Source organism: Saccopteryx leptura, chromosome 3 (assembly GCF_036850995.1).
Source record: "Saccopteryx leptura isolate mSacLep1 chromosome 3, mSacLep1_pri_phased_curated, whole genome shotgun sequence".
In the NCBI taxonomy this organism is placed as follows: Eukaryota; Metazoa; Chordata; class Mammalia; order Chiroptera; family Emballonuridae; genus Saccopteryx; species Saccopteryx leptura.
The window spans coordinates 62,329,706-62,343,231 of record NC_089505.1 but is presented as its reverse complement, the minus strand read 5'-3'; the positions used below and the strand labels follow the sequence as shown (position 1 = coordinate 62,343,231).

The 13,526-nt window shown below is 40.2% G+C and overlaps 1 protein-coding gene across 1 annotated transcript in view; it reads right to left on the bottom strand.

Moving 5' to 3' along the window:
* The window catches only part of LOC136398986 (zinc finger protein 234-like), a 114,526-nt gene that overhangs the window by 65,612 nt on the left and 35,388 nt on the right, over positions 1–13,526 (bottom strand). The gene's annotated exons all lie outside the window — the stretch shown is intronic.

Here is a 13,526-nt window from a genome sequence, read left to right as displayed (position 1 = left end):
AATAGAATGGGTTATTTGTAAATTTACACAGTGTAAAAGTATCCACCAATGAGAGTAAATAAAATTCATCTACTTCCCAAATTTGAATGTCATAAACATAGCGTTGAGGAAATGAAGTTTGACAAAATAGTAAATATAGTATGATTTCATTTCTGTAAAATACAAAAACAGGCTTAGCAAATTTATCATGTTACATTTTAGTGACTGCCATAATAAGAGTTGTGACTAGAATAAGGCATCATTAGGGGTGCTTCTAGGGTGTTGGACTTTTCCTGATCCTCCAGAAATGAACATTAAGAATTTAAGGAACAAGAATATTAAGGGAAAGACAGTAGAAGCCAGGGGAGGCTATAAGAACCATCTGATCATGATGCAAATCATGGACTAAAGGAGAGTGGGGAGATTTGGTGAAATGATTATTTAGCCCAGGGGTTCCCAAACTATGGCCCGCAGGCTGCATGTGGCCATTTTTCCAGCCCCCGCAGCACTTCCGGAAGGGGCACCTCTTTCATTGGTGGTCAGTGAGAGAAGCACATTGACCATCTCATTAGCCAAAAGCAGGCCCATAGTTCCCATTGAAATACTGGTCAGTTTGTTGATTTAAATTTACTTGTTCTTTATTTTAAATATTGTATTTGTTCCTGTTTTGTTTTTTTACTTTAAGATAAGATATGTGCAGTGTGCACAGGGATTTGTTCATAGTTTTTTTTATAGTCCGGCCCTCCAACAGGTCTGAGGGACAGTGAACTGGCCCCCTGTGTAAAAAGTTTGGGGACCTCTGATTTAGCCTTTTAAGCTATGAAATATTCACCAAAACCATCAGCAGGTTCTGGAGAAAAAGCTATTGCAAAAAGAAATTCTAGTCTCCACAAATGGGCTTGCTTAAAATTTCTATTGCATTATCTAGGAGCATCCAGTGGGAGTGGTGTCTGAGCAATGTAGATTTAGAACAAAGCAGCAGAGACTTTTCTTCAGTTGTGCAGTCTGTATTTGGATATTTGTAAAGCAGAGGCTCTCCCTCAAATTGAGTTTATCTGATGTTTCTGCATGATTACATTCAGATTGTATATTTTTGGCATGAATAATACAGAAGTGACATTGGGTCCTTGAAATCTTATCTTAGAGGCCTGAAATGTTGATTTGTTCTATTGTTTGTAATGTTAACTTTGACCTCTTAGTGAATGTGATAATTATCCATTTTTTTGAAAGTAAACTTACTGTATTATCAATTTTTTCCACAGTAAACTCACTATATATATATACTATATATTATATATACACTATATAATTATATATATACACACACTATATATATACATATATATTATATATACACATTTTTTTGAGAGAGAGAAGCATCACCTCATTGTTCCACGAGGTTGTGTCATTGATTGCTTCTCATATTGTCCTGACCAGGGCTTGAACTGGTGACCTCAAGGGTCGAACTGGTGCCCTCAGGATTGAGCCAGCACCCTCGGGATTGAACTGGTGACCCCAGGTTCAAGCTGGCAACCCCTGGATGGAGCTGGTGATCCCAGGATTGAAGTGGCAACCTCGGAATTCTGGAACAACACTCTATCCACTGCACCGTTGGCCAGGGCAAACTTAGTATATTTTCATTTGTAATTAATAATTTGTAGAGAGATATTGAGACTATGTAATATTCTGTTCCTTCTTGAACTTTCACATAGTATTTTTAGCATTCCTTAAGTGATCCTTATCTGGATTTTTATTACCATAATGGAGTTTATGTCTTTTTTTTTTTTTTAACAAGATATTGAGAGAGACAGAGAGATGGAGACAAAAACAGAGACAGACTGGAAGGGAGAGAGTTGAGAAGTATCAACTCAAAGTTGTGGCACTTTAGTTGTTCATTGATTGTGTCTCATATGTGCCTTGACTGGAGGCTCCAGCTGAGCCAGTGACCCCTTGGCTCAAGCCAGTGACCTTTGGGCTCAACCATGGGGCACGTCTATGATCCCATGCTCAAGCTTGCAACCCTGTGCCTGTGCTCAAGCTGGTGAGCCCACTCTCAAGCTGGGGTCCTTGGGGTTTTGAACCTGGGTCCTTAACGTCCTAGGTCAACTTTCTATCTACTGTACCACCACTTGGTCAGGCTGGTGATGATTTCTAATTTCACCAATACTTTTACATTAATGGATTAGTATTCTACTATAAGTAGAGTTTGTATTTCTTTTTTTCCATTTTTTATTTGCTCTTTCACATTTTTATTCATAATACATTATGAATGTTACTTATTTTGATGTTCACTTCATCAAATTTCTTTCTCCTTTCTTTAATACAACTGTTTTAAAATAGTTTGGCCCAGTTTTTTAGGCTTTACAGTTTTATAATTTTTCTTTTCTTTTCTTAGCATGTGAAACATTAATGTGGTTCTAATTACCAGAACCCTATTAAAGGGCTGCTCATAGAAATGTATTGGGTGCATTTTAAACACTGCAGATGTCCCCTGAGAGAACAGCCTTGTGGTGAATATTTCAGATTGAACTCAGTTGGGCAAACCTGTATCCAAAGCTGTCTTTGCCATATATAACTTTCTGATCTCAGAAAACTCAACCTCTGGAACACTTTACTTTTAAATATGAAATATGACTCCCTAGACAAATAAGGTAAAAGGAGTGAATATTAATTATATATTAGACACAGTACAATGTCTGGAAAATAGTTACTAGATAATTAATTATATTAACATCTAATAAATATTTTGCAATCAAATTATAAGAGATATTACACATGTTAAAGAATGTTAGTTTTATGACTCATTTTCATGCTTTTTGTATACAGAGTCAAATATATATATATTTTTTTTACAGAGAGAGAAAGGGACAGAAATGAGAAGCATCAACTGGTAGTTGCATCAGTTTTTAGTTGTTCGTTGAATTGCTTCTTATATGTGCCTTGACCAGAGGGTTCAAGCCAAGCCTGTGACCCCTTGCTCAACCCAGTGACCTTGGGCTCAAGTCGGCGACCATGGGATCATTTCAATGATCCCATGCTCAAGCCAGTGAGCCTGCTATCAATTGGGCAAGTCTGTGCTCAAGCTGGATGAGCCATGCTCAAACCGGCGACCTTGAGGTTTCAAACCTGGGACCTCAGTGTCCCAGGTCAATGCTCTATTCACTAAGCCACCAGTCAGGCTTTATTTATTGGTTTTAGTGAAAGAGGAATGGAGAGAGAGACAAAGAGAGGTGCACTGATTTGTCCCTGTATGTGCCCTGACCAGGGATCAAAGCCACAACCTCTGTACTTCGGGACCATGTTCTAACCAACAGAGCCATCCAGCCAAGGCAGAGCCCAGTATAATTCTTGGGATCACAGATTACTTGTAGCCTGACCAGGTAGTGGCACAGTGGAAATAGCATCGACCTGGGACACTGAGGACCCAGATTTGAGACCCTGAGGTTGCCAACTTGAGCATGGGCTCATCCAGCTTGAGTGTGGGGTCATAGACATGACCCCATGGTTGCTGGCTTGAGCCCAAAGGTTGCTGGCTTGAAGCCCAAGGTCATTGGCTTGAGCAAGGGACCACTAGCTCAGCTGGAGCCCCCAGTCAAGACATGTCTGAGAAAGCAATCAATAAACAACTAAAGTGATACAATGAATTGACGCTTCTCATCTCCTTCCTTCCTCTCTCTTTTTGAAAAAAAAAACTAATGAATTCAGTAAAGTTAGGACACATAATGAACATACAAAATTCCATTGTATTTCCATACATTAACAACAAACTATCAGAAAGAGAAAATAATCCCACTTACAATAACATCAAAAAAATAAAATTCTTAGAAAAAAGTTTAAACAAAGATTAAAGACCTGTACACTAAAAACTATAAGACATTGATAAAAGAAATTGAAGAAGACACAAATAAATGGAATGATATCCCATGTTCATGGGTCAGCAGACTTAATATTGTTAAGATGTTCATACTACCCAAAGCCACCTACAGAAGCAATGTAATTCCTATTAAAAAATCCAATGGCATTTTCGCATAAATGAAAAAATTTTTTTAATTCATATGGAACCAAAAAGGACCCCCAAATAGCCAAAGCAACCTTGAGAAATAAGAAGAAAACTGGAGCCACCACACTTTCTGATTTCAAAGTATGTTTCAAAGCTATAGTAATCAAAACAGTATGGTACTTACATAAAAACAGATACATAGACCAATGTAAGACTAGAAAGCCCAGAAATAAACCCATGCATATGTGATCAAGTGATCTTTAACAAGGGCACCAAGAACATATAATGGGGAAAGGACAGTCTCTTCTAGAAATGGTGCTGAGAAAACTGGAAACCCACATGAAATTGGTCCCTTATCTTACACCATACACAAAAATAAACTCAAAATTGATTAAGACTTAAATCTAAGACTTAAAATTGTAAAATTCTGCCTGACCAGTGGTGGCGCAGAAGATAGAACATCAATCCAGAAAGCTGAGATCCCTGTTTCCAGGCTCTGAGGTCGCCAGTTTGAGCAAGGGGTCACTGGCTCGGCTTGAGCCCCCTGGTCAAGGCATGTATGAGAAACATGTCAATGAACAACTGAAGTGAAGAAACTGTGAATTGATGCCTCTCATCTCTCTCTCCCTCTCTCTCCCTTCCTGTCTGTCTTTCTCTCCCAGTAAAAAACAAAAACAAGAAAAAAAAAACCCAAGAAATTTTATAAGTCTTAGAAGAAAAAATAGAGGAAAATCTCCTTTATAAGGGTCTTGGCAATGAATTTTATGGATAAGACACTAAAAGCCCATGGAACAAAAACAAACAAGTGGTACTCTATCAAACTAAAAACTTATTCACAGCAAAGAAAGCGATCAATAGAGTGAAAAGGCAACCACAGAATTGAAGAAACCTTTTTCAAATCATATTTGATAAAGGGTTAATCTTCAAAATATATAAGAAACTGCTACAACTCAGTAATAAAAAAATCTAATAAGCCAGTTTTTTAAATTGGCTGAAGACTTGAAAAGACATTTCTCCAAAGAAGAAATACAAATGGCTAAAAGGTATATGAAAAATGCCCAATGACACTAATCAGGGAAATGCAAATCAAAACCACAATAAAATATCACCTCACACTTGTCAGGATGGCTCTTATAAAAATAAAAACAAGTGTTGGTGAGGATATGGAGAAATTGGAACCCTTGCACACTGTTGGTGGGATGCAAATTGGTACAACCACTATGGAAAACAAAATTGAGATTTCTCAAAAAATTTAAAAATAGAACTAGTCTATGATCTAGTGATCCTACTGTGAGTATATATCCAAAATAATTGAAAGTAGGGTCTCAAGGAAAATTTGAACACTCGTGTTCAAAGCAGCACTATTTACACTAGTCAAGAGGTGGAAGCAACCCAAATGTTCATTGACAGATGACTTGATAAACAATATATGACATATACATAAAATGGAATATTTTCCTTTTAAAAAGAAGGAAATCCTATAATATGCTATAACATGAATGAACCTTGACATTATGCTCAGTGAAATAAACAAGTCACAAAAAGTAAATACAATATGAGTCGACTTATATGAGGTGTCTAAAATAATCACATTCAGCCTGACCAGGTAGTGGTGCAGTGGATAGAGTGTCGGACTGGGATGCCGAGGATCCAGGTTCGAGACCCCGAGGTCGCCAGCTTGAGCGCGGGTTCACCTGGTTTGAGCAAAAACTCACCAGCTTGGACCCAAGGTTGCTGGTTCAAGCAAGGGTTTACTCAGTCTGCTGAAGGCCCACGGTCAAGGCACATATGAGAAAGCAATCAATGAACAACTAAGGTCTTGCAACAAAAAAACTGATGATTGATACTTCTCATCTCTCTCTGTTCTTGTCTATCTGTCCCTGTCTATCCCTCTCTCTGACTCTCTCTCTGTCCCTGTAAAAAAAATAAAAATCACATTCATACAAATACAAAGTGGAAATGTTACTAGGGGCTGGGGAGAAGGGAAAATAGGAAGTTATTAATATGGGCATTAAGTTTCAATAAGCAAGATGGATAAGCTACAGAAATCTTCTGGAAACATTGCACCTATAGTCAACAATGATGTATACTTTAAAACTTGTTAAGAGGGTAGATCTCATGTTGAGTGTTATAATAATTGTATTTGTTGAGTAATTTAATGTGATATAGATGTATATAAATTAGAATGTATGAAATTACATATGAAAATCAATCATTGTTGTTTTATATTTATAAATATAAAACAACAATGTAATTAACATTTAAGTCATTCAAAGTTATTTACTCAAGCACAATTAAGACAAAATAATTTATTTGAGAGATAGAGGAAGGGAGAAAGATGAAAAGTATCAACTTGCATCACTTTAGTTGTTCATTGATTGCTTGTCATACATGCCTTAACTGGGGAGCTCAAGCAGAGTCAGTGACCCCTTACTCAAACCAGTGACCCTGGACTGCAAGCCAGCACCTTTTGGGCTCAAGTCAGTGACCTTAGGGTTTCAAACTTGGGACCTCACTGACCTAGGTCAACACTCTATTCACTGCACCACCACCAGTCAGGACAATTAAAAATTTTTAGGAAAAACAGGAAGCAAAGACAGAGGAACAGATATTAGAGAAGATAAACAGAAAAATAATAAAATGAAAGAACTAAATCTAACATACTGATAATTACATTAAATATAAATGGTTAAAAAATACCAAATAAAGATGTGTAGTTAGAGTGGATGAAAAAAAAAATCCTATTGGTTGTCCACAAGAAATCCACTAAGTAATAAGATCAAGATAAGTTAAAATTTTAAAAGATGGGAAATTATATGCCATGCAAACACTCATCATAAAGAAACAGAAACACTTATATAAATACAATACCAGGCAATGAAGACTTCAAAACAAGAAATACTACAAGGAGCATTATGTAATGATAAAGATTATAAGGTCATTTTATCAAGCACCTTTAACATTTATAGATTTAACAACTGAGTTCCAAAGTACTCCAAGAAAAAGTGACAGAATTCAAAAAAGAAACAGATAAACCCACAATTACATCTGGTAACATAAGCACTCCTCTCTCAGCAATTTGTAAAGTAAACCAAAAATTAGTAAGGCTATAGAGGACTTTCACAGTATTATCAGTAGACTTGACTTAAGGGATCTGATATGTATAGGCTATTCTACCCAACAATAGCAGGATATGTATTCTTTCCAAGTACACAAACAATATTCACCAAAAGAGACCATATTCTGGGCCATAGATAAACCTTAACAAATGAAAAGAACTGAAAACATACAAAATATGTGCTCTAATCACAATGAAATTAAAATATAAATTAGGAGCAGATATCTGTCTAATCCCCCAATATATGGACATTTAAAAACAGAATACTAAATAATCCATATGTCAAAGAGAAAGTCACAAGAAAAATTAGAAAACACTTTGAATTGAATATAAATAAAACACGTTACAAAATTTATGACAAAGAGTGAAAGCAGTGCTTAGACAGATATAAATACAATTAAATGATTAGAAAAGGTCTCAAATCAATTATCTTAACTTCCACCTCAAAAAAGGCAAAGAGAAAAAAAAAAGGCAAAGAGCAAAGTAGACCAAAAAAAAGACAAGCAGAAGAACATAATACATATTAAAAATAAAATTAGAAATGAAAAAGTTGAAAAAAATAAAAGCAAGAACTAGTTCTTTGAAAAGATTAAGAAAATTGAGAAACCTCAGCCATAATAACCAAATAAAAAAAAGACAAAAAATCCCCAATCTCAGGAATGAAAGGAGTGGCCTTGGCTGGTTGGCTCAGTGGTGGAGCGTCGGCCTGGCATGCAGAGTCCCGGGTTCGATTCCCGGCCAGGGCACACAGGAGAAGCGCCCATCTGCTTCTCCACCCCCCCTTCCTCTCTGTCTCTCTTGTCCCCTCCCGCAGCTGAGGCTCCATTGGAGCAAAGATGGCCCGGTGCTGAGGATGGCTCTGTGGCCTCTGCCTCAGGCGCTAGAATGGCTCTGGTTGCAACAGAGTGATGCCCCAGATGGGCAGAGCATCGCCCCCTGGTGGGTGTACCAGGTGGATCCCAGTCAGGCGCATGCGGGAGTCTGTCTGACTGCCTCCCCGTTTCCAACTTCAGAAAAATACAAAAAAGAAAAAAGAAAGAAAAAAGAAAGAAAAAAAAAGAAAGGAGCATCGGTGCAGGTCGCACAGGCATTGAAAGGACAAGGGAATACCCAAGGAGCCCCTGCTGTCATTACAAACTAGGCCCTCACTAAGGAGGCTCTTAATTAGAATAGTAACAAATGACTGTCTTGAATGATACCATGTACCAAATTCAATCCTAGCATGGCCCCCATCAAACTTTAAATTATTGTCGCTGTTACAAAAATAAAAACATGGTGCACCAAACAATGCTCCCCCATCAGAACCCCATTCAAAAGCTTGGTACTGGAGAGTCATGAATTTAGACACCCCAGTCATTTGAACTACAGAAAAGTCCACTTCAAAGATGCAAGAATTACTCTCAATAGGTTATTCAATTGTTACTCAGTCTTAACACAACTTGTAATAACCCTGCGGATCCCCGGCTCCCATGCTGACATACTCGAGATCCTCCTTCCACAGCCTCTCTAAGCCCATAACAAACCCTGTGTCCACCCACACCAGTAAGTACCCTTGGCCACTGTTGGGACCACGAAGTCCTCAGTGCTCTCATTACCTCCTGGAAATGCACAGTTATACTTTATTGGTGATATTTTGGTCCCCATAAAATACTCAATAATTTTATTGATACTGGATAGCAGATCACATTAGTGCCTGGTGACCCTTCAAAGTTAAAGAAAAAAATTCACTATTAGGAATATGACTGAACACCAAATCCTTAGAATTCAAACCATCTCTTATCATAGGCAATAATAAACCTGTCATGACTCCAGTGAAATCGCCCATCTCCATCTTAAATTGGATGAACTAATGAACATTTATATTAGTTAAGCCCAGTGGTATTGATATAATAATATATACATATTTGATTTTCATTTCCAATTCCTGGTAGAAAGCTCCTAAATCCCTTGGAATTTCATGTGTAATAGGAGCCGTTTTTGTCCTAATGAGGCAACAGTTGATGGGCCCCTAGTAGCTTCAGGACAGAGGCTGGTTGCCAGAAAAACCAAGGCATGATTAGAATGTTGGAACTTTCAGTCCCACATTCTGTGACCTCCAGGGAGGGGAGACGGGTTGCAGATTAAGTTCAATCACTCACGGTCAGTGCCTTCGTCTACCATGTCTCCATATGGGGCCTCCACAAACCCCTGAGTGGTGTTGGAGAGCGTGCAGGTTGGGGAACGCATCCATGTGCTCAGAGGGTGGCACCTTCAGCAAGGGCACGGCAGCACCCAGCCCGACACTCATTCCTCACTTTGTGCATCCCTCTCATTTGATTGTTCCTGAGTTATATCCTTTTAATGTCCTGTGACACTAAGTAAACGGTTTTCCTGAGTTCCATGAGTTGTTCTGGTAATTGAACCCAAGAAAAGAGTCAAGGGAACCCCTAACTTATAGCTGGTCTGTCAGAATTACGGGAGGCCCAGGACTTGCGAATGGAGTCTGAAGTGAGGGCAGTCTTGTGGGACTGGGCCCTTAACCTGTGGAGTCTAAGGCTAACAGTGGGTAGTTCACGCCAGAACTAATCTGAATGGCTGGGCATCCAGGAGGTGCCAGAGAGTTGGAGAAGTGGTATGGAACCACCAGCCCCCCCCCCCCACACACACACACATTTCGTGTCAGAGTGTTGGGAATAAACAGTTCAAAAGCTTAAATCCAATGCCCTTTCAATTGGCCATGCTAAATAAACCTCAGGGAATCTGACTTTCCATTAAATTTGTGAACAGACATAAAGTCTCATTAAAGAAGGTATTAAGGAATTATGACCTATTTTATTTTTTTAAAAAGACAGAGAGAGAGTCAGAGAGAGGGATAGATAGGGACAGACAGACAGGAACGTAGAGAGATGAGAAGCATCAATCATTAGTTTTTCATTGCATGTTGCAACACCTTAGTTGTTCATTGATTGCTTTCTCATATGTGCTTTGACCGGAGGCCTTCAGCAGACTGAGTGGCTCCTTGCTCGAGCCGGCGACCTTGGGTCCAAACTGGTGAACTTTTGCTCAAAGCAGATGAGCCCGCGCTCGAGCTGGCGACCTCGGGGTCTCGAACCTGGGTCCTCCACATCCCAGTCCGACGCTCTATCTCCTGCGCCACTGCCTGGTCAGGCTTATGACCTATTTTTAATGACTGGTGGTAAAAGGAGTCCTCATTCCCCATTCAACAGCATTTTTTGACCCGCCCTTAGCTAATAGTTTTATTCTGTCCCCATTTTCCTGTTTTGTCGCCACAATTTGCATTTACTTTGCAGAATCCCAGTTCACACTCATTCATTTACCTATACACTCTCTCAGCAGCCCACCATTGTTCAAAATTTATGCAGACAGGACTTTCACATGCTTCACTGTCCCCAAGCACTCAGCTATGGTATGGCATTATATGGATGATCTTGTACTAAGAAGAGAAATTCATGAAGTCACTGCATAGAACATTTGAAATGCTTACTCGAGTTTGCCCATGGCGGAGCCATCATGATGCAAAAGATCCAGGGCTCTACCACTTCCGTCAAATTTGAGAGCATGATCTGGCCCACAGAAATGTTCTATGCTCGATCGTCACACAGCAAGTATAGGCTCCCTTTGCTCCCTCTCTGTCATACAAGTCCACTATCTACTTGTCCTATTTGGTTTGGGGCTTAACAATTCTCCATTTACAAGTTTTAAAATCTATTGAAAAAGTCACTAAATATAATTTTAATTTGAACGTGGGCCACCCCAACAGGCCTACCCATAAAGCCATCCAACAAGTGACGCTGATCCTCGCCCCTGGTGACTCCGTAACCATGGAAGCCCTAGCAACTAACTCTTAGGCCCCTTGAGTCATTGGACCACACTTGATAGCCAACAACTCCCTATGTGTTTTGATACAAACAGTGGCTGGGGTATACTCCTCTTAAAACATAACTTTTGCCCTGGCTGGTTGGCTCAGCGGTAGAGTGTCGGCCTGGCGTGCGGGGACCCGGGTTCGATTCCTGGCCAGGGCACATAGGAGAAGCGCCCATTTGCTTCTCCACCCCCCCCCTCCTTCCTCTCTGTCTCTCTCTTCCCCTCCCGCAGCCAAGGCTCCATTGGAGCAAAGATGGCCCGGGCGCTGGGGATGGCTCCTTGGCCTCTGCCCCAGGCGCTAGAGTGGCTCTGGTCATGGCAGAGAGACGCCCTGGAGGGGCAGAGCATCGCCCCCTGGTGGGCAGAGCGTCGCCCCTGGTGGGTGTGCCGGGTGGATCCCGGTCGGGCGCATGTGGGAGTCTGTCTGACTGTCTCTCCCTGTTTCCAGCTTCAGAAAAATACAAAAAATAAAAAAAACCAAAAAAACAAACAAACAAAAAAAAACCCACATAACTTTTATTCACTGATTGGGCCTGTAGCTGCTGCGGTAACCAGTAACAGTGCATTAGGCTATCTGCTGGCATCTCAAGGTGGACCCCGAGGGAACCTGTCTACAGCTGGGTCAGAAACACAGGAAACACTCCAGAAATTCAACAGCTAAAACAAATCAAAATAATCTATGATTTTATTAAATTATTAAAATATTCCCAAGAGACTTCCCGAATCCTCACTGATTTCTTCTGGTTCCCTCTGCTGCCTGAATGAACATTATCTGGCCCCACATTACCTTTCAGGAAGCTATCATAATTGTTTTGGGTCAACTTTGCAAATGTGTTCTTTCAGATACAAGTTTATTTATAGGAAAACCTGGAGGTTGCCTGCTAGCCCCAATGTTAGGGCTGAATTATGAACACGACAGCAAAGAAACCTGGTCATCTGGTTTAGTGCCAGCATCCTGCCTATGTGCACTGCCTCCCTCCCTAATCCTGACAAACTCCACCCACCACCAGATAAGAGCAGGCCCCCTCCCACCACGGCTTTTAAACTTCTTCTCTACAAAAGGCCTGCTTACCTCTCTCTCTCTCTCTGTTCTGGACCTTCTCCTGGACAGCCATCCCTTCCCATCTTTGATTATACCAAACCTAACCTTGGTGGTGGTGGGGGGGGAGTGTCTTCCTATCACAGTGGATTTGCATGTCAATTAGCAGAGAAAAAGAAAACTTTTTATAGATGACATAATTGTCTATGCAAAAAAACCCAAGGAATTCACACAACAGTTACTTTAACTAATATGCAAGTTTGGCAAGATTGTAGGACACAAGATCAACATAAAACAATCCATTGTATTTCTATATACTAGCAATGAACAATTGGAAACTAAGATTTGAAAAAGAAGTATCATTTAATTTAGCACCAGAAAACATGAAAAACTTAGGTACAAACCTAATAAAATTGCTATATGCTGAAAACTACAAGTTACTAATGAAAAAAACTCAAAGGAGTCCTACTAGGTAGATAAAGCATGTCTATGGTTTAAAATATTCAGTACTGGCCCTGGCTGGTTAGCTCAGTTGCTTAAGAGCGTCGTCCCGAATCAACAAGGTTGTGGTTTCAACCCCTGGTCAGGACACACACGGGAAGCAACCAATGAAGGTTTGATTTGAGTGGAACAAATGCTTCCCTTCCTCCCTCCCTCTCTCTCCCTTTCCCTGTCACTAAAAATAATAATAATAATAATAATAAGCCCTGGTTGGATATGTCTGTTTGTTGAAGCATCATCCCGAGCATGGAGGTTGCCAGTTCAATTCCCAGGTCAGGGCACATACAGGAGCAGCTTGATGTTCCTCTCTCTCAAAATAATAATAAATAATAATAATAATCAGTACTGCTAAGATGTCAAATTCAATGCAATCCAAATAAAACTCCCGGTGAGGGCTTCTTTCTAAAAATCATGAAGCTGATTCTAAGAATTATAAAAAAGCAAACAAATGAGAATAGCCAAAATAACTTTGAAAATGATGTAGTTGGCAGACTCATACTCTCTGGTTCAAGGCTTATTGGCCCTAACCTGGTAGCTCAGTTGGTTAGTGTCATCCCAATATGCCAAATTTGAGGGTTTGATGCAGTCAAGGCACATACAAAAATCAACCAATGAATGCATAATAAGTAGAACAACAAATTGATGTTTCTCTCAAGCTCTAAAAATTTTTTTCTTCTTTTCCAAGTGAGAGGAGGGGAAATAGAGTTTCCACATGTGCCCCTACCAGGATCTACCTGGCAACCCTGTCTGGGGTCAATGTTCTGACCATCTGGGGCCATGCTCGCAACCATGCTATTTTTACCACCTGAGGCGGAAGCTCCATGGAGCCATCCTCAGTGTCTGGGGCCAATGCACTTGAACCAATCAAGCCATGGCTGTGGGAGGGGAGAGAGAGAGAGAGAGAGAGATTGAGAAAGGAAGGGTAGGGGGAGGGTGGAGAAGCAGATGGTTGCTTCTCTTGTGTGCCCTGACTGGGATGTCCACACAACAGACCGTCACTCTACCACTGAGCCAACTGGTCAGGG